The sequence below is a fragment of the Balearica regulorum genome, chromosome 3, assembly GCF_011004875.1.
Source record: "Balearica regulorum gibbericeps isolate bBalReg1 chromosome 3, bBalReg1.pri, whole genome shotgun sequence".
Taxonomy (NCBI): domain Eukaryota; kingdom Metazoa; phylum Chordata; class Aves; order Gruiformes; family Gruidae; genus Balearica; species Balearica regulorum.
In genome coordinates, this window is record NC_046186.1 from 79,085,568 (window position 1) to 79,110,809 (window position 25,242).

The following is a 25,242-nucleotide window of genomic DNA, read 5'->3' on the forward strand; positions in this document are numbered from 1 at the left end:
TTGCCAATCTCACACTAAAAATCTTTGAAAGAGGAACGCTGCGTGTAATATGCAGTAACTGTCACTTATTTCAACGTGCCTTGTTTGTGAAAGTCCTGAAATGAAATCTGCTCTGGTTGGAGTCTCTGTTTCTGAGGCTGTTAACGATGTCATTCCTGCGCTGAGGATGGGAACCAGGATTGGACCTGTCAGTGCTCATTAGCTGTGATTCACCGAAGGCAGTGGGCATCCTGTGAACGCTCCCCTGCAAGGATATGCATCAACCACACTTAATGTGCATATGGTCAACTCTCTGTTTGGCAGCCATGGGAGAGCTCCCTTTCAATTGATTCTGACCCCTACTTCCCTTCCCAAGTGAGCACCTTCCAAAACATAGGCTGGAGTACTCCAGTCAGCCTATGGCCTTTGCTCTGATGTGGTTATTCTACACTGAGCTATACTCAGCACATGCTCAGATAACTCTGCAAACCAGGCTACTCTGTGATGCTGGCCTGCCCTTGGCTGTTTAACCAGTGTTTGCAGTCTCTGGGTGTTTTATCAGCCAGAATTTTGACACAGAGCCTGGATTTGAAGGTTTTGACTTTCCAAGGCATAAAACCTGAATGAAGTTGCTGGTTTTGAAATCCAAGAGCTTTCTCATGCTTGATGGCCTGAGGCACTCGGGTAGGTGTAAAGGACATAGGTTTAAATAATAAGTCTTTGACCTTAAGTTGTTGCAGAACTTCTTTTACCCCCTGCTGTCTCCCCATGCCGCTGCAAGAACATATTGGCACCTCAGGCAGCTAATCCTAATTTCTCCCATATAAGACCCAGAAGAAGACTGCCAAGAGCATGGGATACACTGATTGCAACCCTGGCTTCAATCTGTGATGAGAGTATAATGAATCCTTAACAGTAGGGCAAAGTAATGCTTGGAGATGCCGCTGGACCATGATCACCTCCCTGCATATTGTGCCGAGAGGTGCCCAGAGGTGGGAAGTACTGCAGTTGTTCTTCCATCTCCTTGCCTCTTTTTTCATGTCAGGCTCTCAGATAGGTTGGCATTTACTCCTCTTTGGTGACTTAAGCCCTGCAGAGTGAGAATATGCTCTTTTCTGTGATGGGATCCTTATCCTGAGTGGGCCTCTAGGCACTGTTATAATGAAGTCAGTTGTTATGCTTTCCTATGTAGCAATGTGAATAAGGGGGGCAAATGCAGTGGCTCCTTACTCAAGGAGGCCAGATGATGACTAGCAGTGACACTCACCCCATGAGCACATGTAAGAGACCAAGGGACTGATGCCTCTCTCCCATCTGGGTGAGCTTTTCTACACACATGCATACATATACGTATCTATCTATCTATCTATCTATCTATCTATCTATCTATATCATGTGGGTTTTTTAGCATGAGTTGAAAAAAGGAGGTAGAAATACATAAAGATACAATTACACTTTGAGAGTTGAACTGGGCTTATGCCTTCAAATGGCTATTCAACCCTAGGCTTAGCTTACCAGCTGCTTTCCAGCCTGCAGCTCAGGTTCTCATTTGGTGCCAGGGTGGCCCTGCAAGAGCTGAGACTCATTGTAAATGATGGTCTTTATATTTCATTCTGTATTTACACAAAGAGAAGTCAAAAGGCACAGCACAGAAGCACAAAAATTGAGACGGTCTTTTGTGCTTTCACAGGGAGTGGAAGTTGAAACGATTTACAAGAGGTGACTCACCAGGTTTTTCAGAACTGATCTACATGGATGGGTGCAAACAGGTCCAAGTTCCTTTGCTCTGATTACGCCTGGTTCAGAAACCATGGAGCTGTGCTAATGCTGTGCCCGAGTTGACTTGCCTTGGTGAGAAGCTAATACAGCTGTGCGGCTTTCAAACCAAGCTGGCTCATGGCCAACCAGCCTGGAGCACGGGCAGAGTGAGCTCATGTCTGCCTGCATCCACCCATGGAGACGGGGCCTTAAAGGTTGTGTTTAACATAACTGCAAGGATACTGTTTCTACGTATTCCAGGCTTTAACGAGCATCACACTTACGAACCAGGACTTTGGGTTTCCCTTGACCAGAAGGAACAAGTGATGTGTGTGATGTTCCGGGGAACATGAGCTGAAGGCAGTGGAGGAAAAGAGAACACTTGAATTTCTGAAGCACTTTGAAAACCTGGGGTAAACTCCTTTTTAAGTGTGTCTTATTGGATGACAGTGCTGCCTAGCAGCAGATACAATTTTGCTGGTTTTACTTGTTCTGAATTTTTCCAAAATTAACTCTAAATTTCAGAGTTGTTTTGTTTTCTTACAGTATATTCCACTTTTATTTATCTATCTCATGCCAAGGCTGAGGGTTCTAACTGGAGTTTCAAGCTTTCAAAATCTGCCACTTAAGTCTTTGTAAAATCAATCTAGTTAGCAGAGCCTATTTATATATAGCCAGACAGCAATTCCAGCTTCTTATAGTTCTAACATCACAAAAAAGAAATTGAAAGGAATAATTAATTTCCATATTATGTTAGGTTAAATAAAGCAGCCAAAGAACAAATTGGCATCTGCCTCCTAGAATTTTTTTCCATTATTTAAGCTATAATCCCTTTGGAAATCATAAAGTTCCTCTCAAAATACTGAAGTGTGATTAGGTTGTGAAATCTGAATCCAATTAAAGAAGATCCTGTGCTTGAAGCATGCATCACTGTCATGAGCCCACCAATTAGAATTTAAAAAAATGAATGTTTTAAAAAATGTTATCAATTTACTGTCAAATTTTCATCTAATTAGATTCAATAGATTAGCCTTGTAAATACGCAGGTTGTACTTAAAACCTCTCCTAAGTGGGAAAATGAAGTTGATTTCAAAAGAGAAAAAGAGTAAGGTTATAGTTTCATAATGAAATCTCCTTAAATGTTCCCAAAGCATTAATAAAGCAATAGCATTGCCTCAGTTTGGACACAGATACTTAAAAAATTGTCCTCTTATAGGGTAAAGAGTGTCACACTACTCCTGTGGAGAGCAACACCAAGATGCAAAGATGGCTTAGGGATGTGATGCTGCTGCCTGCATGAGAGTTCTGAAATTCAGGTCAAACTGTAAAGTGGGGAATCCTGGCTTTGAAGGATTTCTGAGATGCTGTGGCCCAGGTGAGAAGTCAATGAATTTTTATCACAAAGACTCCTGATGAGTCCTGGGACCTGATGAGTTGCATCCACGGGTCTTGAGGGAACTGGTGGATGACGTGGCCAGGCCACTCGCCATCATATTTGAGAAGTTCTGGCAGTCTGGTGAAGTTCCCACCGACTGGAAAAGGGGAAACATAACCCCCATTTTTAAGAAGGGTAAAAAGGAAGACCCAGGGAACTACAGGCCGGTCAGTCTCACCTCCGTGCCTGGGAAGATTATGGAACAGACCCTCCTGGAGACTATGCTCAGGCACATGGAAGATAAGGAGGTGATTGGTGACAGCCAACACAGCTTCACTAAGGGCAGATCGTGCCTGACAAACTTGGTGGACTTCTATGATGGGGTTACAGCATCCATGGATAAGGGAAGGGCAACCGACATCATCTACCTGGACTTGTGCAAGGCATTTGACACTGTCCCGCACGACATCCTTGTGTCTAAATTGGAGAGACATAGATTCTATGGATGGACCACGTGGTGGATAAGGAATTGGCTGGATGGTCACACTCAAAGAGTTGTGGTCAACGGCTCAATGTCCAAGTGGAGATCAGTGACGAGTGGCGTTCCTCAGGGGTTGGTACTGGCACCGGCACTGTTCAACATCTTTGTCGGCGACACGGACAGTGGGATCGAGTGCACCCTCAGCAAGTTTGCTGATGACACCAAGCTGTGTGGTGGGGTTGACATGCTGGATGGAAGGGATGCCATCCAGAGGGACCTTGACAGGATGGAGAGGTGGGCCCGTGTGAACCGCATGAAGTTCAACAAAGCCAAGTGCAAGGTCCTGCACGTGGGTCGGCGCAATCCCAGGCACAACTATAGGCTGGGCAAGGAATGGATTGGAAGCAGCCCTGAGGAGAAGGACTTGGGGGTATTGATTGATGAGAAGCTCAACACGAGCCGGCAGTGTGCGCTTGCAGCCCAGAAAACCAACTGTGTCCTGGGCTGCATCAAAAGAAGTGTGACCAGCAGGTCGAGGGAGGTGGTCCTGCCCCTCTACTCCGCTCTTGTGAGACCCCACCTGGAGTACTGCATCCAGCTCTGGGGGTACCCAGTACAGGAGAGACATGGAGCTGTTGGAGAGAGTCCAGAGGAGGGTCACGAAGCTGATCAGAGGGCTGGAGCACCTCTCCTATGAGGACAGGCTGAGAGAGTTGGAGTTGTTCAGCCTGGAGAAAAGGCGGCTCTAGGGAGATCTAATTGTGTCTTACCAGTACCTGAAGGGAGCCTACAGGAAAGCTGCAGAGGGACTGTTTATGAGGGAGTGTAGTGACAGGACAAGGGGTAATGGCTTTAAGCTGAAGGAGGGTCGATTCAGATTAGATGTTAGAAAGAAATTCTTCCCTGTGAGGGTGGTGAGGCACTGGAACAGGTTGCCCAGAGAGGTTGTGGCTGCCCCATCCCTGGCAGTGTTTAAGGCCAGGTTGGATGTGGCTTTGGGCAACGTGGTCTAGTGGAGGGTGTCCCTGCCCGCAGCATGGGGGTTGGAACTAGATGATCTTTGAGGTCCCTTCCAACCCAAAACTTTCTATGATTCTATGATTCTCTGACTCCTCCAAACCTCCCTTGTTTCAAGGTAGATTTTCACCCTTGCTGTCAATTCTTCTTCTCCTAGTTGCTCAAAATTTCTGGCTCTGAAATCTGGTTGAATGGTCGCTTCTAATGGTCACAAGCTAAAAGACACTAATGAGCATATAGACAGTTCTAATGTGTCAGACCTGTGGTCCATTACTTGTGTCTGGGATGCTGGTCAGTGTTGAATCATCATGTAACAAATCTCTCTGAAATGCTATGGTATGGTCATAGAAGACATCTCAGCAATGGCAATTGTCCTGCGCTATGAAAAGCAACATCCTTAACCCCATGATACATTCTATTCCATCTCATGCAGACAAACTTCATCCTTATGAATATTAATATTATTTTCTGAACTCTGTTAAAACTTTGGACACATGATGAGGCCTTGAAGTAGTGAGTATCTGTAGTAAGTATCTTCTAGGGAGTCCAGTCTATTTGCATATTGGGTTAAGTCCTTTCAGTCTTGATTTACATATGAAGGGCAAGCACATGTAGCAATGGTTCTGAACCATTCATTTTTTTATTACCTCTATCACATCCACTATACATCTCTTAAAACAAAAGACTTTCACATTTCTCACACTCACATCTTGGCCAGGCTTTCTTAATTTGGTCCCCCAAAAAGCTCCCAAAAGCTTTTCGAGAACAGGATGTTCAAAGTGAGTGCTTATGTTCTCACAACAGTAGCATGTTTTCAGCATTGTATTATGGCAACACAGTATTTTATTTATTAACCAGAGTGCAGTTGAGGACTGATCAGAGACTCTGTTCCTATGAGTACTGGAACAGGTTTCTGATCTCTCCATCCTCCCACATTAATGAGATTTAAGCAGAACTAGCTGTGATTCTACCATGCAGCTGGTATTAAAATGAATACTTTGTGCATCTATATGAAAAGAATTATCTATCCACGCACCATCAGGAATATCCTTTGCACCAAAGGATTCCAATGACTTTCTGAAGTCAATGTCACATCTTTCAAAGGCTGGACTTGCCTGTGTTTCTGAGACTTGTCTGAACAATGGTTAGCAAATTCAGGGTTTTTCAGTGTATATATACATATGTCAATACCTCCTTCAGGCAGCTGTGATGAGTGTTATAGGTCATAACAAGCACCTTACATTTGAGATCAGGCAGAAGGTTTCACAGAAATAATAACAGGTCTCCATTGTCTTTTTCTGGGTTAAGCCAGGATTTGGTCCCAGGTGTTGGAACAGGACAAGAGGATGGCAGGTCTGTTGTTAACTACAGAGGGCAGTTGGAGCTGCCTAAAAAGGTATACCTTGCTTGCAGAGCGTTCCTAGGTATACACCAGAGAACCGAATTTACCCTAAGTACATGGATAACGCCATTACCATGGAAGAAGACCAAACAGGCACTGATACAGAGGAAACAGCTTCTAGACAGGGAGCTCCAGCATTTCCTAAAAGTCTTGTCACTGAGAGGGAGAGCCTCCATTCAGTATGACTGAAAAAAATCATGCTTTTGTGAGTTGCTATAGTAGCCAAGCTCCCGACAGGCACCATGAGCAGCTAAGAACTAAGGCCTGACACTATACTCAAGGCCAGTCTTTGAAGATTAAGATTAGGCAGCGGCTACCTTGCAGGAAAAACAAACAGCCTGTGGAAGGGTGCCACTTCCGCTGGCACATCTTCTGCTCTGCGCCCAGGCAGCTTCTGGGACGCTACCAGGGAGCCACCTCCGAGCTCTGCTGCTCCAGGAGCCGGCAGAGGCACCGGCAGACGGCACAGCGCTTCGCTCAGGTCTGCTCAGGTGTGCTGCTTGGGCATCAAGGGCTCCCTCCCTCCCTTATCACGCTGGTGGACTCTGGTGGAAAGCACCCTGACGGAGGTATGGAGATCTCTCTCCCCTCATGTATAAGGTTCTTTCCCTGAATGTATATTATTTTACCTGTTATGTTAAAATGACCATTCCATTAATCACTGAAGAACTACACAAAGAAGATTGAGAAAATAATTCAGAGTGAATCTGAAATTCGTAACCAGACCCGTCAAGGTGAATAAACCCCCCCAGGACACCTGATATAAACCCATAGGAGTATTATTGCCCAGGCATCTCCCTGCTTGTTCTGACACCTCCTGCATTTACTGTGCAGACCTCTGGCCAGCCTGTCCATGAGTTAAGCCTTTGCAGCCCAGATTTCTTGTTGAAAAAAGCATGTGGTGTGTCTGGTAACAAAGCAGGGAGCTGCCACATTACTACGAGTATGATTAAGGGCCTGAGCTTCCAATGTTATTTTCAGTAGGAAAGCTGGAGTTAAAAAAGCTGATATAACATATATGCCACAGTAACCATTGGAGAGCTACAGAATATAGCACTGCCTCAGTCCCAAGCTCCCATATGTGGGTTTATGAAGTGGGGGACAAAAGTGACAGCAGACAAGGAGTGGATAGCCGGGGAAGAAGTGTGGTCTGGAAAGGAGCAGGCAGAGCCACAATGTGGTTCAGCAAACACTCAAAGAGAATGAAGAGTCTAAGGCATGCTATAGGGGTGGCACCATAAAATCACATAAAAAGCAGTACTGGGCCAGATCAGATGTCCGTATCTCCTATGTGGCCAACAGGAGCCATGAACACAGGTAAGAAGATAACGAGCATCTGTGGTTCACCCCCTACTATCCCCCAGCCTCCAGCTGTTCTCATCTCAGGGACTTCCCAGGTTTGATTCCCGACACCCTCCGTGGCTGTTCATCCCACAAACTCCCAGGAACCAGGAAACCTGCCTAGAGGCATGTTCTCCTCCACTTCTTCCTTAATAATTATTTGCCTGTCTTAGGTTATCACCACAGGTATTGTTTAAAGTTAGGTTTAATTGATAATGTCATATTATGCTCTGGATTTGTGTATGTACCGTAATGTCTACATGTAACACTAGTTAGATATTGATATGCGTATATACGTATGGATATAAATATAGGTTATGAAGTAACTAATTTAAAAATGCCATTAATTGAAGTTCCTTGAACAGCCTGAGTTAAAAAAAAAAATCAGAAGAATAAAACCAAACAATATTCAAGTCAATACTCAAACTAAACAGAGCCAAAGATGTCAGAATTTGAAGTCTTATCCTGGACATATGCTTCACTGAGAGAAAACAGCTTTGGAGACTCAGAGAATGCCAACTAAAATTATTGCTGTTTGTATAATGTGATATTGAATACATTTACATTATGGATGTTTACTATTGTTACAGAATGCAAGTAATCATGTTAAGTTCAATAACATCCAGTAGCACAGTCCTGTATAAGGGAGGATTTTAATTTCCTTAGGAGGGTGAATGCATTGATTTTCCAGGTTTGCTTGCCACTATTAAGAAATCAAAGTTTTATAAGACTCTCAGCATATCCTTTTTCTTACATTGATTTGCTCTTTTCTATAAGACAGGAAGATGTGAAACATTTTCAAAAGCCTTTCTTTCCATATTCCCATTAGTGAATAAAAAATTAACTTTGTGGATTAAATTTACGGATATGAGGCAAAGAAACGTAGCACATCTCATTTTAGAAGATGGGTACTTCAGTTCAAAGCGTCTCCTTCCTGAGTGGATTCAACAAGTTTACAAAGTAATGGAGCATTTGCGTTCAAAGACTCTTCTTTTAGGAATACCATGTCTCTAAGGGTACTTGATGGCGTTTGGAAGAAATGTAATTTCAATGAGCAAAATTTCAGCAACGTGATCTGGCAGAAAGAGGTTGCAATGGCACATGAAATGGCCAGAAAACGTCACCAAGAGACAAAACCAGAATATTATTCATGGCTTCGTGTGTACTGATGCATCAGAAAAATCTCCCTATTACAGTATAAAATACCTATGAATTAAATGCAGCACCCCTTTCCAGAAGCTGTGCTTAGGCAAATGAAACCAATTAGAGTATATATGAAAAATTTTACATTCTTTCTGAACAAGAAGATCCCATTTGTCTCCCCACAGAACGTAATAGGATGCTGATATGAACAGTAGCAGGTAAAAATTTTGTGGCATCTCCGGTCACTGATTAAATTCTCATCTGAAAGGTGTTGGGTCAGCAGTAAATGGGACCATTTTCAACCCTGGGAGAACCAATGTCAATCTCACATTTAAAAAGAAGAGCAGGCAAAGAAACGGTTGCAGAGCTCAACTGAGGAAGGTTTACTGGAACTAAAGAAAGAATGGCTCATTTATAATGCATGAAGTCCCTTGGCCTTCATTAAAGGATAAGTACGCTGTCTTGGGTACTGTCTTACCTCACCCCAGCATCTAAAGTCCTTGGTTTTGGAAAATGTCCAGATGAAGTCCATAATGATATGTAAAAGGCAATGTGATAATGGCTTTGAAGTCGTATGTTGCCTGTGGGACGTGTAAAAAGAATCCAGTTGGGATATACAAGCACCCATGAGAGAAGTGAGCACTAAAATGTCCTGAAAGTTACATTAGGTGCCACCACTGCAAAGCCCATGGTGCGTGTGTGTGTGCAGTCAGTGGTGAAGGTGACCAAGGATGGAGAAATCTGTTCTGACAGGAAAACAACCAGGGAAAGAGATGGTCCTCAAGAGGACTCTCTGCTCTGGGGTGTGCAACAGGGATGTGTGTTAAAAAGCAGTTGTTGGCTGTTATGTGTGTCCCTGCAGAAGTGTTTTGAGGTGAAAAACACTGGGGAACATCTGACTAGCTGGTCGGCTTTGCTGCTTGATTGATCATTGCAAGGTAGAGGGAAAAGACAAAAAGAAATTGTGCAAGTTCACTGTTTTAAGCCAAATCTGCAAATCTTTATTCAGAACAAGTCAAAGGAGGTCAAAACTAAATCTGAGACCCAGGGAAGAATGTTATGATTCAGGGCCCAACCCAAAGCCAACTGAAGCCCGTGGGTTATGGACTGGATGTGCTGTTGTAAGCAACAAACAGGATGTTACCACGTCGGTTAGGATGGCAGGTTGAATAGGTTGAATATCAGACTGGAAGAAATATCTTAGCTCATCACTTCCTGCTCCCTTTCTATCATAGTCAGCCATGAAATATAATCCTATTTCTAAGTGCACCAAAGGAATTTTTATGCTGCTTTGGTAACTTCATTGCTATGTACAATATGAAATCAGCTGAGCTATGCTGAGAGGTGATGGAGTGTTGAGCTGAATTAGAGAAAAAGACATGAGATGCAACCATCAGACAGTTACAGACAAAGCCTGTAGTTAAGGTAGAAGGTGTTCAATTGGTCATTGAGAATAATTTTTCAGCTTCCAATTGACTGTGCATGGACATTGCATTGAATGCATAGGATTTTTTGGGAATTTCCATACATCAATGCATACATGACCAAAGGGCATCAGGCAGGTTAGGAGTTAAATTCTTATATGGACAAGCTGAAACTAAGGTGACTAGAAATATAATCATCTACAAATGCAGAGGATGTTGTAAAAGAACTTGTTAAGTTTCTAAAAAAATCCAAACATTAAAATCAATTGCTAAACTGCAGGCCTGGAGAGTAGTGAATTTAAAATTGAAATTTGTGGGGTAGTTGGAGCAGTAATAGACTGATGAGCCTTCAGTGGGAGACGTGCTATTTTAAGTAGCTGTTATAAAACCATCTAGATGAAAATTAGATGATTACAGAAACAGCGCTGATTTATGCCAAAGGAAAACCTTGCTTCCAACTATAAGGATTCATTAAAGTGTCAACAAATTAGTGGGTAAAGAAGGGTTGGCAGATATAATTATTCAGATTTTTCTTAAAGTCCCTCAAAGAGGCTATTAAAGAAAACCAGGCACCTAGAAGGTGAAAGGTAATGTTCTGCTGTGCAGTGGAAATGGGCTGGGAGACAGCAAATACAAAGGACAAAGAGCCAGCTTTCATCTAGAAATGGGGTTAATAGTGAAGTGTTTGCAATGTATCTGCTGAGGCTGTTTGTTAATAATCCGATGGCAGGGCAAAGTAACAAAATTTGCAGATGATGCTAAGTGATTTAGATCAGTCAGGGATTAAGACATGCAGACATGACAAAACTAAGCCATCGGGCAACGTATTATGAGTTTGATTCTTGTTCTGGTTTGCTTTTTCTTTTTTTGCTATAAGCAAAAGCAAAGTCATAAGCATTAAAAGAAATAATGAAATTCCTTGCAGCACCAGACTGTATTCTAAACAAAGTGATAACAGTTTCAGAGCAAGATTTGCAGGTTATTACAGATGGTCCAGAAGAAACCTCTGCTTAATACCAATGAAAGCAAAATGGGTTTGATGGTATAAAGAAAGGGGCAGCAAGAACAGGGCAGAATACTATAAGATTGTCATATCTCAGTCCTCATCATCCCCTCATTTTTAATAATGTTTACAGTTGTAGTAGGCCAGTCCTCATCAAAATGTAGCCAGGGAAGAAAATTGATTCCTCCTAAAGAGCAACAGATACGATCTCCAACAAGGAAATCTTTCCAGATACTAAGAAAGATCAATGAAGACATTAATAAGAGGGAACAGAAGCTGAGAGGCTCATGAGAAATAAAGGAATGCTCATTAGTTTTAAATACAGCTTTAATACAAGAAAGACAAGAATCTGGTAAAGACTAACGGTTCTGAAATAGAAAAATAGCTATTCATGCACAGTATGTAATGAACTTGCAGAATTTGCTGCAGAAAACATTGTTAAGGCAAATAATTCAGGAAGACTGTCAAACTGAAAAACAAGTGTACCATCAATACTCAGAATAGATGGATGAAAATTTAGAAAGAACTGCATTTTTACAACACTGCTGACTCTGAGACATGAGCTAACTACCATGCTAACCCCCATATAGGGTTAGGAAAATTATTTCCACTGTAAACCTTTTTCATATCTTTGCACAATACATAGTTACAGCTGCAGTGAGGGGCACAGTTTGTCAGAGGCCTTTATTGCACTTCTTTTCTCCTCCATTAAAAGAATCAGAGGCCTGTGGTACCCTCCAGCCTTGGAGATCTATATTTTTATTTAATTATTTCAGAAAAAATGCAAGGCAGCAATTGACCCTCATCAATGTTCAAAAGCTCTGCAGTTAATATGCCATCTGAATGGCAGTCAAGCTGTCATCTGCTTCCTTGGCAGATGTAATTTTGGAAAAACTGGATGGTACTTAAAATGGGATCATTATTTCTACTGTGTTATTAACATCAATAACTTAGAAGTAAATGAGAAGGAAAAGAAATATAGAGAAGCTCCAAAGAGAAATAGAAGAGTGTATGTGTTCTGAAGACACAAAATGAATATAAAGGTCAAAAGGATGAAGATGAGACATTTGGAAATTAAGAAACACCTTGTATTAACGGATTACCACAAATTCCCATTGACAATCCAGTAAGCTGTTCTTTCTGCCTTCCTTACCCTTCCTTATTCTTCTTCCACCGCTGCCTGCTGGTTTATGTGCACATTCAGATGCCAGTCATATTTTTGTAGATCTTGCATACAAAATAAATGCCATTGTTGTCACCCTCAAATGTATTTATCTGTTCATTATCTCTGTTTGAACATATCATTGACTTACAGAAACTGAATCTAAACTCCCATTTTCTTAACATAATAGACCTACCTTAAGGATATACCTTTATCAGCATGTATGGAGAAACTTAAAATTGAAGTGTCACTCATTATTTCTGTACAGACTGTATTGCATTTTACAGTCCAACCCAGGTGTCTTTGGAGAGATTTTGAGGGGAATGAGAACATACAGTACTGGCCCAGGTATTTTTTGTGGTGGGCTTCCATTTGGAGACCCTTTCTCCACCCTTCTTGTTGGAGAGGCTGGTACATCCCAGCAGGAAAGGCTGCTCTGAATGGTGTCACTCTATTTGCCAGCCTCCATCCTGGTTCTGCAGCTGGGCAAGCCTCCTGGACAAAATGCACCCCTGACGTGAGGCAGATGCAGCCCCAGAACCCCACAGGACTTTGCTCCCTCTCCCTGCTCTCTCTGCCACAGCAGAGCCGCAGCTTTGCTGAACTGGGCTCCTTTTTCTCTCCTCCTCCTTCCCCACCACCCCAATTTTGCAGCCCCTGGGCTGAACAGTGCTTGTTATCACAGAAGGACTCACTGAAGCTGCTGGGCAGTCCCAGAGTGCAAAAAATCAATGCAGCCCTCCCTGCTAATTAAAGGCTGCCCCGCGGGCACTGGCCCTGCTGACCCAGGCTGGTTATCACCCTGGCATCCCCCTGCCGCCACTCGAGGCCGTGCCCCCCTTGCAGAGACAGGAACCTGGGATGATCCATGTGCAAGGCTAATCACAGCATGGGGTAGAAATTTATTAGAGGATTCAGCCCTGTTCGAAGTGGAAAACACACTCACCAGCCTGCCACCCCTTACCAGGATGACAGGCATCCTCTTCCCTTGGCAGAAAGGCTTTGTGCTTTAAAAGCAACTGACCCCAAATTATTTACAAACAGCCACGTATCTGTGATTTCTCTTCCCCGCTAGTCTAGGCAAGCCCACCCTCCACCAAATGCAGCAGGAGGCATCCTGCGCTGTGTCTGCTGCTTTTGAAGGTCATGCAATGCCTCTGCAGAAGAAGAATCAGATGCTCTTTGTTTCACCCTAGTGTCATCCACTCTCATTTATGGAGGTGGAGGTTACATGTAGAGATGGACACTGTAATTTCCATTTTGCAGGCAGAGACCTGGCGGCGAGGTGACTTTCCCAAGGCAGCAATGGCTGGTGGAAGCCAAGGCTGCAAACTCAACACCTGACGCCTCAAGTCAGGCTCAGCTGTTGCGTGCCTGGAGAGCTACCTGGGTTCAAGTGGGAGAGAGAGGTAAGGGATGGACCTTGGGCTCATGCTGCTGAGCTGGAGCTGTGTTGCCCTCCTCATCCCTTGGTGTTGGAGCAGGGAAAGAAGAAGCACTTGTATGCCAGTTAAAGCATGGCTAGAACTTGCCTAGCTCACTGAAATTCAGGGATTTCCAGCTGAGACTGTATGAAGATTTATTACTTCATGCTTTTTTCTTGTGTTTTTTAATTAATACAATGTAGTAGTACCCTTTTAAGTTATTTATAAACTGGAGTGGTCATTTATAAACTGAACGGGAGGGATTTATAAACTGAGGTGCATACTACTCTCCTCTGAACATACAGTAATGGAGGCGGGGGGGAGAAGACATACAGGTTTACACTGGGATAAACAGCTCTGACTGTGGTTTTGAGAGTTTGTGCTGGGTGTGCACTTGAGCACAGTCTTTTTTCTCTGTCTCTGAGTTTTCCACTGGAGACCTCACCCAATGCATCATTTTGCACACAGATTGCTCTGAAGCTGCTTAACCGGCACAATCTGCCTGGAGGAGTACCAGGGTTTGGGGAAGGCTGTGTCAGAGGCCATGTCTTCCACAGCTGCAGCATGGGAAGGAAGAAGATAGTAGATGTTCCCCTTCACAAGCCCTCTCTCTGGGGCTAACTCCCCGACCCCATGCTCCACAGAGAAGCGAGCCCTGCCCTCGGGAGCAAGGAGAGAACACAGCTCTGAGTGCCCTTCTAATGCAGTTTTGATTTATCCGCTGAGTAACCATCAGACTCTGTTCAGCTGAAGCCAGCTTTACGGGTATTTATAAAGAGGTTTTAAAAAATGAAAAGTTTTTTTTTTTAAATGGCTATTACTGAACTTTTAAAAGTCTATAAGGTCTTTTGAAGCTACTAAATGGCAAAGGATAATGTCATCATCCAGTACTACTTGCCTGCAGATTCACTGTGTTTTTCAAAACTGCTCATTACATCTATTTAGATGCAAGACAGTCAGACAGGTTCAGATGTCACCGACCGAGCCAGTATTAGGGAATCTGGGTATGAGGAGGGGCAGGATCCATCTCCCAGACTTCAGCAGGGTTTTAATGACCATTAAAGGAGGTAGGGACATATTCTGGTCTGTGGTAAATTAGGACAGTTCTGCATATTTCTGAACAGTTATGACAAGTAATGCAATCTACCTGGTTTTATACTAGCTGAAGATGTAAGGTGGGGCTGTAATTCAATAAAAACAACATGAATTTTGCAGTTGAGGTCAATGGGATCCCACCTTAAAGACTTTAAAGCAGCCAAATTTAAAGCAGCACAGAATTGATTTCAATGGACATTTTTCTTCTTCCTAATGAGTTTTTGTTTCTTTGATGTTATATCTGAAGTGTTAGAAGAAACCTGCAGGGAGCAGAGAAAATGAAGTTTGGTGTATTTTGACCTCATCCTGATGACAGAAAAGTCACTGTGGGGAAAATCTGTAGAATTCTGCAACCCAAATGAAAACTAAATCACTTTTCTGAGTTAAAGGCACCGGGCACATGGGTCTGGCTCTTCTGGCAACACTTCCAGGGAAAAGACTCTCGACTGGACTACCATCACAGAGAATCAGAGTTCTTTCCAAAAATACCGGAGATGACAATTTCCTTTTGTGTTAGAAACTGGCTAGCGCTGAGGCTCTGGAGAGAATTAAACTGAACCTAGCTGATCAATACACAAAGCTTATGCAACCATGTTTTCTTCTGGGTAGAGGAAATTCTTCGATCCATCATTGTTCAGCTTCATTCTTCAGCGAATTAACATCTCAAATGACTATTCAGGTCACATAGGTTCAAGTCGCTAAGGCAGAAGCAGCTTTGCCTCTTGAGGACTATCAGGCGGCAGGGAAGGTAAATAAAAGGTTTTGTTTAATGTTTAAAAGAGCATACTAATGGTCAATTAGCCAGGGGCTTTGGGAGTAGTTTTTAAATCCACAAAAAAAGCAAAACTTCAAACACTTAGCAAACTGCCATCCCCGCGCTGTGTTTTGGGTTAACACCACAGTACACATCTGAGAAAGGCAGAGTTGATGGTGACGGTAACCCACGATTTGTCACCGCTTCTGACGGGAAGTGGTGAAAAAAGGTTGCAGGTGTCTTGAAAAGAGAGCGGATAATCTTAAGCAAGGTACAGTTTGCAGGGCGAGGAAACATCTAGACCAAAGTATTTGCCCCAGACTTGAGGCTTGGACTGACTCGTAGCTTTAGACCATCACGGCTGCGATGATGATGTGGGAAGAAACACTGAGTCATCCGGTGCAATGAGATCAACACAGTCGTGCAAAACTTTGGGAGCTGTTAAGCTCCTCAGAGAGATTAGACTATATTTTAAAGAACATGGCTCGTAGTTATTTCATTTCTTATTTGGAGTGGGTTGAGAAACAATCCACACAATTATGCTCTATGTTGGTCACAGCATCCCTGCTGTGAATAAATAAATTGAAAAGAAGGATATGTAGTTTTAGAGAAACAGCTTATTTCTGAGGTATTTCAGTGAAATTCTGCCTCTGGGAACAAGGTTAGGCAGTACAATGGGACTGGCTTTTCACTGTGTCCAAATACTATTGAAATGAAAAGCAGATCATTTAAAAAAAAAAAAAAAAAAAAAAAAAAAAAAAAAAAAAAGGCACATGCACTTGAAAAAAGCAGCTATATTCGAAGTTATTCATTTTTGAGTTTTAAGTTTCTTGTACAGGTCAGGTTATTGGAGTTTGTAGTTCTGTTGCAGAAACATATCCTACTTCTGAAATGAGCTTCTCCAACTATGTAGGAAGGTTCATTTAAAAGGAATCTTTCCACAGTGCCATTGCCTCCTGAGTCATCACCAGTGAGTGGAACAGTTGTTCCTCACTTTTGAGAAGTAGTATTTTGGATTGGTTTCCTAGTCAATGGACTGATGTTTCCTAAGTCTGCAAGCAACAGCTGAAGTCCTCACACATGAGATTGCTGAAGAACACCTGGATAGCAATGGCTAAGTATAAACATATCAGGAATTTAAAAAAATAAAATTAAGTAACAATTAATGAGCTAAATTATAGATTTTGTGTCATAAGTATCAGACCATTTCTCAATTTTCTGATCTGCTAGTGGGTTACTTGTTTCTCAGATGAAATTGGGTGACAAGATAAAAATAAGACTATAAATATATTTTCTCAGCTGGGAGACTGAAACAACCCAAACAGTCAAGATTACCGTTGTGAACCTTCCACCGAAACATATGCTAAAAATAAATTCAATATAGGACTAAATTAGTCTTAAAATTGATATGAGACAAAGCTCCTTCCAAATTAGGTTTGGCAGATATCTGAGACATTCATTAAACCAGTCGTCTATTAAAAGAAATCTGAAAAGAAGTCTTAAATATATTCTGCTGATACTATTATGTCAATGAATTATTTGGCTGCTTTGCAAAGCAGGGCATCCAGTGTTGCCTGTCAGTATAGTAGCTGCTAATTAGCAATTTTACTTCCTCCCTGGTTGCCATTTCTGAGATCATACTCATCAACTTTTGAGACAGTACCCTGCTACAGTGTAGAGTGTGGTCACAAGTTAACATTTTCCAGACCTTGGGTCAGTTCTTGCTTTCTGTACGCAACTAGACCCAGTTGAATTCCTAGCCTGAATTAGACCGGGACAAGGATGTCAATACAATAAAGTCTTCTCAGCCAGCTACAGAAATGCAACTGGCAGAACATTTCCTGAGAACTCTGAATTTATCAAACCAAGTAAATAAGCCAGTTTCCAGGACAGGCTAACTTACACTCTGCATTGACAAGGGCTGGAGTTGTGTGTATGTTGCGTTTCTGCGCATAAAATGAGCTGTAAGTATGTTCCCATTAAGTTCATGTCAAACCTGACCAAATGCCTAATTAAATCAAGATGAAGCCCTTACTAATCTTTATTAAAAACATAAGTGTCAAACAGGAAAATTTATAATACATGTTGAGGACGCTATCAGAGCACATTTTATCAGAATATTTTCTTCTATTTTTACAAAAAAAAAAAAAAAAAAAAAAAAAAAGATTATGATTATTCCTGCACCTTCTACAGTATAGATGCTATAGTAGAAACATGATGTGTTTCTACTATGCCTTTGCAGACACAAACGCACATGATCTGTGAATGCGCAAGTGTTTTCTATCTGTGAACAGGGGCTGTATCACACATGACAGTAACGTAACAGCCATGGCCAGTTGTGCAGCTGTTCCTGGCTGCCCACAAATCGGGCTGAAATGTTTATAGGTACGGCAGATTGATTGACCTCTGACAGTGATTACAGCCTCAGTGATCCCGTCCCCCACCTCTCTTCCTCATCCTCATCCTCCTCCAGGGCTGTGTCCCTCCCCATCACTAAATGCCAGGAGTGGTCCGGCCCCTGGGACTTGATCATTTCATCCAATACATCATTGAGAGGGTCCAGGGGTGGTTTTGGGCTGTGCCAATCAACACTTGCTCCCAGGCACAGTTCGGGCATCAGCGTGGGGCCGGGGATGGTGCCAGATGTGCAGCTTGGTTGCAGCCCCCGTGCTGAGAGGGTTCAGTGGTGCAGACCCAGGCTGCTCCGTGCTTGTCGGCCCAGGGCAGTACCTGTGCCCCAGGTGAAACCTTCAGCCTGGTTCAGAGGAAAGCCTGAGAGGAGTCTGGCAGCAGGGAGGCAGCAGGAGGAGGGTGTAGTAGATAAGGTAATGCTGTGGCCCGTGAGAGCACAGCAAGTGCCAGGAATGTGTGTCATTGGTAACCTCCAATTTTCTCCACTTCATCTTGCTTTGGTGAGGACAGTGATGGGCTTGTGCTGCTGTCACGAACTTCTCAGCTGCCACAGCACTTACAGGATGCAAGGATGCATCCTTTCTTGTCTAACACTTATGTTTTTATAATCCACTTCAACTGCCACTTAATCAGAACAAAACTGTGAATAGTAACAGGCAGGAGCAGAGCAGATGTTTGGAAACAGGTTTTTTTCCTAATGAGATGTGGCTATGCCTCAGACACTCTCAAAACGCCATTTTTTTATTCTCTCTATTTTTTGGTATGGTGGTAGCCAGGTGCAAATGGATGCTTCACATCTATAGACCTTTTAACCCTCTCTCATGACACATAGGAGCCTTTTCTAGGCTGAAAACTAATTTTTATTTCAAAGGTGACTTGAAGCTCCTGAAGGAAACCAGAACACCCCTGTGCTCACTGCTGTGCCCTGGAGACAGAGGCAGCATCTTGTGAAAAGAGTAGTCAGTCTAACTTAAAGCCAGTAGGTGAATAAAAACAGAGAAGCAAAGCCAACGAGTCATTTCTGGTGAATTTAGTAAACAAGATCAGCAAGCCAGCTGCTATATTATTGTTAAGGTTTACATAGACTTTTCAACAAACTTAATTCAATGTCTGATGCTCAAAGAACAGCAAAAGACAGTTTAAAGTAAGGTCCTTTTCAAAGAACTAGTGTTTAAAGTATTAGAAATAGTTAAAATTAAGTAGTAAGAAGGTTCAGTGCCTTTGTAGCCTTGGAAAACTCTCATTTCTCACCTGGAATGTTATGGGAAACAAAAACTATTTGGGCTATAAGGAATGCTATGATTAAAACAGAGGTGGCAAACTGGAGTTACAAACTGGAGGTGAAGGTTTCCAGCACACACAGCACCTTGGGCCAAGGGCTTAGCTGGCCTGTAGGCATGCAACTCAGTTAACAGCTTTATCACTCTGTTACACCTGATAATTGGCCTTTTTATGTAGCTATGTACTTTACACATTGAAAGAGTACTTGAGAGTTAAGGAAGTTTCCCAGTTTGGAGGGTTTTCAATTCCACCATTATCGTCCTTCATTTACACTTCCTCCCTTTATTCCTGAGCTGATCCCAGTGTCTACTTTCTACCTTGCAGGGGTGCTTTCTCAAAACACGTCACTAACTTCAGTTACTTTTGCCTCACAGCACAACCTGTGAGCCGGTATTATCCCTGTTGCATACATGCAGGATGAGGGACAAACACATCAAAATAATCTGCCCAGAGTCATCTTGGAAACCTGCCTCGGACCCAGCAGCGAACTTGAAGCCCCAGGCCTGAGGGTGAGCCAGAGAGGGTTAGTATTTCTAAAGCCTTTTAAGAGCCTCCAATCATAGGCTCTGAGAAAGCAGAAGGATCCAGGCTGAACCACTTCACTGTGGAGACATCACACCAGTTCTTTGCTCTCCCTAATTTCTGAAGTGATGCCTGGCCCATCAGTTAGATCTTCTGCAGCCACCTCTGTTGTACCATGTGTAGGAGAAGGCTGTGCAGATCAGGGCCTACTGCCCATCCCTTAACTGCTGCAATACCAAATGGTATGAAATGACCTGCGGGCTACTGTCATTCTTGCAGGCTCCCCAGTTGGTCTGCCACAGCCTATCCCCTGTCTCCAGCACGAGCTCTCCCAGACCAACGCTGCATTATACCAGTAACAGTCTTGCAAGTCCACAGCTCACCTGAGTCCTCACTCCTCCCACGCTTAGAAGACAGAAGAAAAACTGTTTTTAGGACTGTCAGTCTGGAATGTCTCATAAGAAAAACTCTCTACACCACTCTCCCCCACAAATCCGGAGATCAAGCCTTTTTTTACTGAATTATTTTAAAATTAACCACAGCTGAGAATACTATCCAACTTAGAAACCCTCTGTTCCTGTAACTCACAGAAGACAGGTTAATATTTCAGTACGCTGCATCAAGAACCGTAGAGTAGTGTATAAAACAGGCAAACCCCTCATTTTTTCTAAAGATATAGCTCCTCACTAGCACTACAGAAGCAGACTCATCCTCTGATGTTTGGAGCTGTGTCAAAAAGAGATGATTAGTAGAATCACCATTTCAGATTATAAAACTTCCTTAAGCTGTTGGATTTTACAGAAGTTTTTGTTGTTCTTTTTACCTGTTGAAGAAGCACATCTACCCAGTGACAACTAGGAATGAAGCTGAGGTCTGAAGCAGTAGGGTCATACTGTCTGGCTGAGGTAACTGGGGCAGTGATTAGTTATCTGCTTCCTGATTGCAATCTCGTGTCTCTACCAGGTCATGACTGGGCTGGGTAAACCTGTCCCATAGGCTGGGTTTTACTTATTGTCGGTAGTACTAGGCATGATGTGTACAGTTAGTGGGGAGGCTTGTAAGGCAGCATGTTACTCGTTATAAGCCTTTACCATTTGTTTAATATGTTTGCTTAATCCTGAGGGACACAGCCTGTCGCTGAAAAGTCTAAAATATGAGATTCAACTTTAAAAATACAGCACCGTGTTCTGTAAATTCCAGCCAGGTGTATTTGGTTACATTTCATTTATTGTTCCCTATGAGAATACTCTTTCATATTTTCTGCAAGCAAAAATGTGAGGGATACTGTATTGCTCTTACTTCCCTCTCTGGGAAAGCTTGAATGAATTTGATCATCACAAACCAGGAAATATTTCTCAGAACTCAGACAGCCTTCACTGCAAGAAAAATGTTATGGGAAAACACAAAAAAGCTCGCAACGCAGGCTTGAAACCTGCAGCTGGCCTGAAGGCAGGAGGTTATTGAGACATGCCTTGAACACTCTTATCCATGTGCACTGGGCATCAGTTGATGGTGGTTAATTGTTCCTTCTGCTCCCACAACGTTTATTTTCTGGATGATTATCACACATTTTTTGTGGTTTAGATCTATTTACCTTCACAGTCTGCTGACAAGATGCTAGAAAATAGTATACCTGTTCCTTTTTGTTCAAAGGTGTATTGATTTCTAAAGAACTTATTTGATAGCTAACAGTTTCTGTCCAAAGCTTGATGTAGATGGTGCGTGAAGAATCAAGTGCTGACTGCTGGACTGATACTTATTTTTAGAGTCTACCACATAAACATGTCCATGATTCACAATTAGAGATTTTCAAAAAACAAGACTTTTCATTCTGAAAATGAGGTGAGTCAGATGTTGATGTGAGAAAACTGATTAAAATATAGTCAGAATAAGAAAACAAAAGGGCAAACCACGTCAGCTTGATACTTGGTCTCTCTCAAGACTGAATTGCTTTTAGTCAGTTATTACCTGTGCAAATACATGGTTTTCTCCCTGTATTTATATGCTAGATTTTATTCTTACATGAAGGAATACTTAAACTCCAAACTTAGACTGGAGCCTCAGGATACGTGCCTCTGAATATGTATGGCAATAAGAATACAGTCTAGCTTTTGTACTCCCATTTCATGCTGTTAGCAAAGAACAAAGTTTACAAGACGAACAGGAATCAAACCTGCACCACTTGATCTTGGTCCACATTGACCATCCAGCTAGACTTTTCCCTTTCGAGCTTCTTGGTATGCAGAAGTTGAAGCCAAGGATCTCCTCCATCCCTAGACAAGTACCTTTCCCAAGGAGATCCCTGGCTGTGGCTCAGATAAGCCAATCCTACCACAGACTTGCTGTGATGAAAAGGGGAGGTTTTATTCCTCCATTCCCTTCTCCTTGGCTCTTCAGATCACTCAATGTTGTAAATTCAGAGGTTGAGGGATGCTGTTATAGCCTTGCTTGTGCTGTGAATATGCACCAAAACCACACAAAGAACAACCAGGAGTGTACATGGAGGTACTCTGTTTTCTGAGTGCACGGACATGGCTCTGTTCTGCACTCGAGGTTACAGAAGAAAGTAATCTCTGTGGTCTTTTATGACTGGGATTGAATAATTTAAATGGCAAGAAGAAGAAGGAGAAGAGGCAAACAGCTCTTTGTCACTGGAGTTTCATTTTCAGAAAGAAAGGTACTATAGTAAAGTGTTGCCATGAAACACTGCTTACTTTGCTCATTCCTAGAGTACCTTCCAGGGCAGTAATGAGGGAGAATTAAGCCTACACATGGTTCACAGTGACCCAGTTTCATCTTATACCTCTAATGAGAATTCTTCACAAGATCATTTTTGAACAAAGTGCTAAAATCAGTACTTACATATTGCACTTTTTAATCCTGAGAGCTTCAATGTACTTAGAAGACAAGTCAGTCATCTTTACACTACCTAAGCACCTGGCCTGTTGAGAGCGCATATGAAGTGCATTAGTGTTCAGCTTTAACCCTTCCAAATGTCAGAATGATGCCAGTCTTGCATAGCGTTGCTGCTGACAGAGAAAGGTGTCCTCTTCATGTGCATTAGCAGCCCTTGCCTGGTGAAAGCAAAACACTGGTAGCACTGAACGAACAACCCAAGTGGCCAGGTGATTTTGCCTAGGCGTTGTGTGCCTTTTCTTTGCTCGGCACTGGCTAGCCTCCCTGTTTTGTTCTAAGAAGCACTGAAAACAGAGCCCTACTGCTCTTTCCAGTTCCCACAGAGCCCGGGGACTGCTCTAACAATTTAACACTATGAACAGCTGAATTACATTACCCAGAAGCGTCCCCTGGCACTGTTTAATTTACTAGCATAGGCATAGCCCAAGTCTCTCTTTGAGGGCAGACCTTGAAAGATAGCATAGCTGTGGGCGGTAAGCTCTGAGCAGGACGGAGTGCTGCAGGGCGGAGGGGGTGCCCTCTGCCACTCTTGGGCTGATCTCCTGGGCATTGTAAGTATTCTCTGGTTGTTTCCACTGCAGAAAAGGGATGGCTAAAGCTTTCGGCACACACACAAGATGCCACGTCTTGCGGCGTCTCTTCTCCTTTCATTTTCACCCTTGGCGAATGGGAGCCTTTCTTGAAGCTGACAGCTCTGTCCAGAAAGACTCATAGGGATGGCTGAAGAGGAATGTGCCTGAGAATCCTTGTTTCTGGTTCCTGATAATGGCAAAATTCCCACTGATGTGAACGAACTTCTGCTGTAGATTTACTGTATATTCTTAATCCCAACTGCCCAAGGCAAGAACATCCTGAAATACTTGCATATTCTCCATTTCCTAACAAAAAAATCCTTTTTCTGATTTAAAAGCAAAAATCTGTAAGGAATGTCTTTTTGAACCAACTCAGCTGAAGAGAACATTTTTCCGGCTTTCATGCAGATCCAAGTTCTTAAAGCACTACGCTAGTTTTTTATTAATATTCAGCCCTTACTTTTATTAATATTCTCTCCAGCAAAAAAAGGCTCATCTGCAAACTATTAGTGTCCCACCTTTGGAGCTCAGATCGGCACATCTGTTGCTTATAAGTGGGGTTTGATACCAGTGAGAGATGACTCCATCATCCACCAGTTTAAGGGGGAGAAAACCTGCCCAGCTGAATATGGTACTAGAAAGCATACATGTCTCTTAAGTAAATAGAACTCTGTTTGAATTTCCTATCAGTCTGGAGACAAACAAAATAAAAATCATGGGCTTTAATTGCTACCAATAAATCTCCATGCACTGCTGTTGTCAAGGTGGGCAGGTATTATAAATTCAGTGCTTCCGAAAGAGGTATATTGGAAACAAAACACTTTTTCTTTCACCTGTTCAGTCATTATTTGGATCTGTCCTGCAACTTGATTCAATATTAAAGCATATGACAGTTTGTTTTAGAGTTCATTTCATACTTAAGAATACAGAAGGGATATTTCTGGGTAATGTATTGTCCTTCTTCCTTCTGTTGCATTATACCAATTCTTTGTTGTAGAATTGGTTTTGGTGAGAATACTTGGTGTTCAAAGGTCAGCATCTGCCCGTCAAGGAATATTTTTAGAAGTGAGTGAATCTGCATTGATGATACTTGCAACAACTTTTGTTCCCTTTCCACTTACAGGAATAGGTTATATTTGTTACAACAGCAGATGGTCACCAAAAAAATACAGTGCCAAGTACTTCTTCAGGTGACTAGTGCCAAGACTTTATTCAAGAAAACAAGCAGAAGCCCCAGTTTCACAGTCCTGGCAGTTTTGATAACAGATAGACAAGGACGTATCTGGTCACAAAAAAATGTAAACACATCCTCTCAGTCCTTCCAAGACTTTTAGGAGTGTTGCAAGCACTTGACAGAAGTTGACTAGCTGAAGCCTTGTGTTTATAAAAGTGCTTGGTATTTTGTGGCCAAATGTCAGCTTCCTCCACGCAGGCTTCAACTTGGCACTTTAGCTGAGCCTGGCTAGAGACGCCCAGTCTCACAGCAAGGCTTTCCAGTCCTGGCTCGCTCTGCTACCGGCGTTTCAAAGCTCCTGCTCAGCCCTCAGCGCTGGCAGCCCTCACTCACTCCTGGCTGCAGGAAACACTGTAGACAATAGTCTTAAAAAATTTGGCAGGAAAATTTACTCAGCTTCAACATCCCGGCAACGGCAGATGCTGGACAACAGTGAAAATCACTGAAGAGCTTGCCTGCAAATTATTGACTGAACTTGTTCTGCATGAAAAGGTAGTCAAGTAATGTTTTATGGATTTCCACACACAAGCGATAGAGGCTGTTTTCTGACAATTTGTTAGAGGAAGAAGCTACAACTGTTAAAGCAGTTACTGCAAATACAGCATTAGCAGTACAATAAAGCTTCCTTAGTTCTTTCAGAACTGGTGAAGTCAAGAGAAATGGAGACAAAAATAGGAAAAGAGCTAATCTGGGGGTATGGTGAAGATGTATGGCTTTCTTATAGTCAAAATCTCCATCCGCTTTAGGGAAGGATTATTCTGAGGTACAGGAATATGCAGTATGTAGCTTGTACATGCTGCCATAAACCCCAAACCCCTCAATTTCTTCTCTGCTTCGGTGATTAGAAGATAGATAAAATGGATACTCATATTCAGACATCAATGGTGTCTATTCCAGGGACTGACTGACTAGAGACCGAAGAAAGTTTGTGGCAACATGTTTCTCTT